This window comes from Cololabis saira, chromosome 10, assembly GCF_033807715.1.
Source record: "Cololabis saira isolate AMF1-May2022 chromosome 10, fColSai1.1, whole genome shotgun sequence".
Taxonomy (NCBI): Eukaryota; Metazoa; Chordata; class Actinopteri; order Beloniformes; family Belonidae; genus Cololabis; species Cololabis saira.
Genome location: NC_084596.1, coordinates 21015909 through 21022769, shown reverse-complemented (window position 1 = coordinate 21022769; position 6861 = coordinate 21015909).

Sequence of the window (6861 nt, the reverse complement as noted above, 5' to 3'; positions counted from 1 at the left end):
GTTTTGTTTTCTGCTATTGTTTTGTATTACCTAGCTTATTCTATTTGTCTCATCAGCTTTTTAGTCTCTCTCGGTGCAAAATAACAGTAAATTCCCCCCTTTTCTTTTTTAAAAATCTTCCCTACAAAGTACTGCTTCTTACCTTTATGTCATTCAATGTTATATGAGTTAAAAAAAAAGGTCTCCAATGTAAACAAGTGTAATGCTTTCTTGGAATAATGCCTTTTAGTTGACTTTGTATCAGCAAATCTGTACTGTCATGAAACTGTACCTGATCCTATGCAATTCTTCTAATACATTCTTCAATCAATCAATCATTCTTAGTAAAGGTTATAATCTTCATCACAGTCCCAAACTTGCTGAAGATCTGAGAAATCACTCACTCACTCACTCATCATCTCATCTTCTCCCGCTTTATCCGTTACCGGGTCGCGGGGGCAGCAGCCTCAGCAGGGATGCCCAGACTTCCCTCACCCCAGACACTTCCTCCAGCTCTTCCGGGGGGAGCCGGAGGCGTTCCCAGGCCAGCCGAGAGACATAGTCTCTCCAGCGTGTCCTGGGTCTTCCCCGGGGTCTCCTCCCGGTGGGACATGCCTGGAACACCTCCCTAGGGAGGCATCCAGGAGGCATCCGGTACAGATGCCCAAGCCACCTCAGCTGACTCCTCTCAATGTGGAGGAGCAGCGGCTCGACTCCGAGCTCCTCCCGGGTGACCGAACTCCTCACCCTATCTCTAAGGGAGCGTCCAGCCACCCTGCGGAGGAAACTCATCTCGGCCGCTTGTATCCGCGATCTTGTCCTTTCGGTCACTACCCAAAGTTCATGACCATAGGTGAGGGTAGGGGCGTAGATTGACCGGTAAATCGAGAGCTTCGCCTTTCGACTCAGCTCCCTCTTCACCACGACGGTCCAGTACATCGACCGCATTACTGCGGACGCTGCACCGATCCGTCTGTCAATCTCACGCTCCATTGTTCCCTCACTCGTGAACAAGATCCCGAGATACTTGAACTCCTCCACCTGAGGCAGGACTTCTCCACCCACCCGGAGAAGGCACGCCACCCTTTCCCTTTGGAGAACCATGGCCTCGGTCTTGGAGGTGCTGATTCTCATCCCTGCCGCGTCGCACTCGGCCGCAAACCGCCCCAGCACATGCTGGAGGTCCCGGTCTGATGAAGCCAACAGGACAACATCATCTGCAAAAAGCAGAGATGAAATCCTGAGGTTCCCAAACCGGATCCCCTCCGGCCCCTGGCTGCGCCTAGAAATCCTGTCCATAAAAATTATGAACAGGACCGGTGACAAAGGGCAGCCCTGCCGGAGTCCAACATGCACTGGGAACAAGTCTGACTTACTGCCGGCAATGCGAACCAGACTCCTGCTTCGATCATACAGAGACCGGACAGCCCTTAGTAGAGGGCCCCGGACTCCATACTCACTCAGCACCCCCCACAGAATGGCACGAGGGACACGGTCAAATGCCTTCTCCAGATCCACAAAGCACATGTAGACTGGTTGGGCAAATTCCCATGAACCCTCGAGCACCCTGCGGAGGGTATAGAGCTGGTCCAGTGTTCCACGACCGGGACGAAAACCGCATTGTTCCTCCTGAATCCGAGGTTCGACTATCGGCCGTAATCTCTTCTCCAGTACCCTGGCGTAGACTTTCCCCGGGAGGCTGAGAAGTGTGATCCCCCTGTAGTTGGAACACACTCTCCGGTCCCCCTTTTTAAACAGAGGGACCACCACCCCGGTTTGCCACCCCAGCGGTACTGTCCCCTTCCTCCATGCAATGTCGCAGAGGCGTGTCAACCAAGACAGCCCTACGACATCCAGAGACTTGAGGTACTCAGGGTGAATCTCATCCACCCCCGGTGCCCGGCCACCGAGGAGCTTACGAACCACCTCGGTGACCTCGGCTTGGGTGATGGATGAGCACGCCTCCGAGCCCCAACCCTCTGCTTCCTCAGTGGAAGGCATGTCAGTCGGGTTAAGGAGATCCTCAAAGTATTCCTTCCACCGTCCGACAATGTCCCCAGTCGAGGTCAACAGCTCCCCACCAGCACCATAAACGGTGCCGGCAGAGTACTGCTTCCCCCTTCTGAGGCGCCGAACGGTCCTCCAGAATTTCCTCGAGGCCGACCGAAAGTCCTCCTCCATGGCCTCCCCGAACTCCTCCCAGACCCGAGTTTTTGCCTCCAAGACTGCCCGAGCCGCGGCCCGCTTGGCCTGCCGGTACCTATCTACTGCGTCAGGAGTCCCACCGGCCAACATAGCCCGGTAGGACTCCTTCTTCAGTCTGACGGCATCCTGTACTTCCGGTGTCCACCACCGGGTTCTAGGATTGCCGCCACGACAGGCACCGGAGACCTTGCGTCCACAGCTTCGAGCCGCCGCGTTGACAATGGAGGCAGAGAACATGGTCCACTCGGACTCGATGTCCCTCGCCTCCCCCGGGATCCGAGAGAAGCTCTCCCGGAGGTGGGAGTTGAAGATGTCCCTGACAGAGGGCTCGGCCAGACGTTCCCAACAGACCCTCACAATCCGTTTGGGTCTGCCCGGTCTGTCCAACCTCTCCCTCCGCCAGCGCATCCAACTCACCACCAGGTGGTGATCAGTTGACAGCTCAGCCCCTTTCTTCACCCGAGTGTCCAAGACATGCGGCCGAAGGTCAGCTGAAACGACAACAAAGTCGATCATTGACCTCCGGCCTAGGGTGTCCTGGTGCCACGTGCACTGATGGACACCCTTATGCCTGAACATGGTGTTCGTGATGGACAAACTGTGACTCGCACAGAAGTCCAACAACAAAACACCGCTCGGGTTCAGATCGGGGAGGCCGTTCCTCCCAATCACGCCTCTCCAGGTATCACTGTCATTGCCCACGTGAGCGTTGAAGTCCCCCAGTAGAACAATGGAGTCCCCAGTTGGAGCACTATCAAGTACTCCTCCCAGGGACTCCAAGAAGGCCGGGTACTCCCCACTGCTGTTCGGCCCGTAGGCACAAACAACAGTGAGAGACCTTTTCCTGACCCGAAGGCGCAAGGAAGCGACCCTCTCGTTCACCGGGGTGAACTCCAACACATGGCGGCTGAGCTGGGGGGCTATAACCAAGCCCACACCAGCCCGCCGCCTCTCACCCTGGGCAACTCCAGAGTAGTGGAGGGTCCAGCCCCTTTCAAGGAGCTGGGTTCCAGAGCCCAAGCTATGTGTGGAGGTGAGCCCGACTATCTCTAGCCAGTATCTCTCAACCTCACACACAAGCTCCGGCTCCTTCCCCCCCAGCGAGGTGACATTCCATGTCCCCACTGTGAGGGTTTTGGTCCAGGGATTGGGTCGTCGAGGCATCCCGCCACGACTGCTACCCAACCCACATTGCACCGGCCTGCCATGATCCTTCCTGCGGGTGGTGGGCCTACTGGAAGGCGGACCCACGTTGCCGTTTCGGGCTGAGCCCGGCCGGGTCCCACGGGCAAAGACCCGGCCACCAGGCGCTCGCCTACGAGCCCCAACCCCAGGCATGGCTCCAGGGCGGGGCCCCGGTGACGCCGATCCGGGCGACGTAACGGTCCTCCGATGTTTCCTCTTCATAACAAGCTTGTGAACCGCTCTTAGTCTGGCCCGTCACCCAGGACCTGTTTGCCATGGGAGTCCCTACCAGGGGCGAAAGTGCCCCCGACAACATAGCTCCTAGGATCACTCGGGCACACAAACCCCTCCACCACAGTAAGGTGGCGGTTCAAGGAGGGGAAATCAAGAAAATCTGAGAAATCAAACAAAAAAAAACAAAAATCCACATTTAAGTCAGACAAAGACTTAACTTTTGTTTATCTATAATTCACTTTTTCCCTGCCGGACACATTTCATCAACAAACCGTTTTCATTCCAAGTAAGACAGATAACCAATTCTGCAACTTCCTAATAGAATAGAATAGAATAGAAGACTTTATTTATCTCCCAGAGGAGAAATTCAGTCGTGCAGCAGCCAAAACACACACACACGCTTTATACAAAAAACTTAAAATAGAAATAACCAATAAATAGTTAAATAATAAAAAGAGCAATATAAAAAGTAGAAAAAGAGTATGTACAAGAGAGAGAAAAAAAAAGTAAACACCAAAAAAAATGGATAATATTTACCAAATATTTACAAATATTTTCAAAAATACTTGAAAATCACATTAAAAACATAAAGACAATACGTTTGTTTTTCTTGATCTTAATCACATTATAATATATGAACAAATGCAGTTTTTCGTAAATGGCTTATGAGAGGCTCAAGGTAAGACCTAAAAAAGACTGAACATCCATACTCCTTATTTGCTTTATGCCCATCTAAAATCACTTTTGAAATCTATATAAATCAGAACCATATTGGTGAAACTACATTTGAAGTTGTTAGTAGAGTTGAGACCTGAAACTGAAGAAAAAGATTGAGGTTTAGATTTATTTATTGATTCCCATGGGGATCATTCAGGTATCACAACTGCCCCTGAAGATAAATATTAACAAGAAAACAGAAGAGGTATATTAAAAAGAATATGAAAATACAGTAAATAAACATGTCAAACTCAATGTCAGTGGGCCTCGTCCATCCTGTCACTTCATTTTTACTTCCTGCAACAACATGGAAGGATAATCATAATGATGACATTAGTCCACTATTCATTTATTATTTATTATATTTATATTATTTTTTATAATACATTTATAATACATTTATTTATATACATGTATATATTATCATTTATATTATTTATTGTGGGGAAGGTGGCTCAGTTGGTAGAGCGTTCGCCCATGAACCTGAAGGTCAGTGGTTCGGGTGGGTGAATGTCTACAGTGTAAAGCGCTTTGGGGCTGTAGGAGTACAACTGGAAAGCGCTATATAAGTGTAAGCCATTTACCATTTCATTTATATATTTACATATATTTATGACATGGCACATTATCCTGTTGGAAGTAGACATCAGAAGATGGGTACACTGTGGTCATAAAGGGATGGACATGGTCAACAACAATACAACAATAAGCGTGCCAGGAAAATATCTCCCACATCCTTACACCATCGCCACCAGCCTGAATCGTTGATACAAGGCAGGATGGATCCATGCTTTCATGTTGTTGATGCCAAATTCTGACCCTACCATCTGAAAGTCGCAGCAGAAATCAAGATTCATCAGACCAGGCAACGTATTTCTGTCACAGTTTCACAGTGTAGGATAGGTTTTTTTTACTGTTTAACTCACTCCCCTGTTTTTCCAGATCCTGCCACCCTAATCAGCCAGAGATCCACTCATTCCCTTCACCTGTGCTTCCCCACCCAGCTCCACACCTGGTTTCCCTCATCAGCAGTTCCCCTCATATACCGGCCCATTTCCACCTTCTAGTTTGCCAGATTGTCGTGTGCTTTTGCCTCGCTTTCCAGACTTCCTGATTTCTGTCCTGTTCCTGCCTGCCTGCCTGCAACCCTGCATGATTCTTGGTTTTATGGATTTTTGCCTGCCCGTTTTGGTTTTGTTTGCCTGATCTGCCTGACTACCCGGTTTGACCCCTGCCTGCCTTTTGACAAAGATTAAAGCCTCTTGGACTCTGATCCTGCCTGGTGTTGTGCATTTGGGTTCTCTGTCCTGTCTGAGCCGTGACAGTACAATCTGGCCAAGACTGAACCCAGCCAACATGGACCTACCACATAAGGAAGAGGATTTGTGGGATTTTTTTTATGGGGACCAAGTGGCGTTCTACCACCGTACGGTGAAGGGGACGGGGACATGCCCCCAGTTCCGGCCTGTTGCTGTTCCCGAGGTGGTCCCACACCCACCCCAGTCCCTTCCCCCTTTCTGGGGAACACGCCTGGCTCTGGGTGGGCCCAGGAGCCTGCAGGCTCAGGGGAGGCAACGACGAAGGCGTCAGCCCCAGCCCCAGCTTGCTCCAGCTCCAGCTCCGGCTCCGGCTCCTGTTCCGGCTCCCCGCATCCTGTCTGCTCCTGTTCCGGCTCCCCGCATCCTGTCTGCTCCTGTTCCGGCTCCCCGCATCCTGTCTGCTCCTGTTCCGGCTCCCCGCATCCTGTCTGCTCCTGTTCCGGCTCCCCGCATCCTGTCTGCTCCTGTTCCGGCTCCCCGCATCCTGTCTGCTCCTGTTCCGGCTCCCCGCATCCTGTCTGCTCCGGTTCCGGCTCCCCGCATCCTGTCAGCCCCGGTTCCGGCTCCCCGCATCCTGTCAGCCCCGGCTCCCCGCATCCTGTCAGTCCCGGTTCCGGCTCCCCGCATCCTGTCAGCCCCGACTCTTGTTCCTGAGGCGGTCCCGCAGCCAGTCTCCGTTCCTGAGGCAGCCCCGCCGGTCTCTGTTCTGGAGGTGGTCTCTGTTCCCCTTCCTGAGGCGATCCTGGATGGATCTGCCGCAGTCCCAGACCGACCCCCTGACCAGCCTGCCGCAATCCCAGACTGACCCCCGGACCAGCCTGCCGCAGTCCCAGACCGACCCCCGGACCAGCCTGCCAAGCCCCCAGACCGACCCCCGGACCAGCCTGCCAAGCCCCCAGACCGACCCCCGGATCCGCCTGTTACGCCCCAAGGGCGACCCCCCGAACTGCCTCGCCGGTCTGCCCGGCACCGAGGACGGCCCCCGGAGCTTTGGCCATGTGTTGGCCGGGGCCCTCCTCCGGACCCCCTCCTCCGGACCCCCTCCTCCTGCCCGGGGTGGGGGGTTTTAGGACATCTGGAATCTGTCCCTTGAGGGGGGGGTTCTGTCACAGTTTCACAGTGTAGGATAGGTTTTTTTTTTTACTGTTTAACTCACTCCCCTGTTTTTCCAGATCCTGCCACCCTAATCAGCCAGAGATCCACTCATTCCCTTCACCTGTGC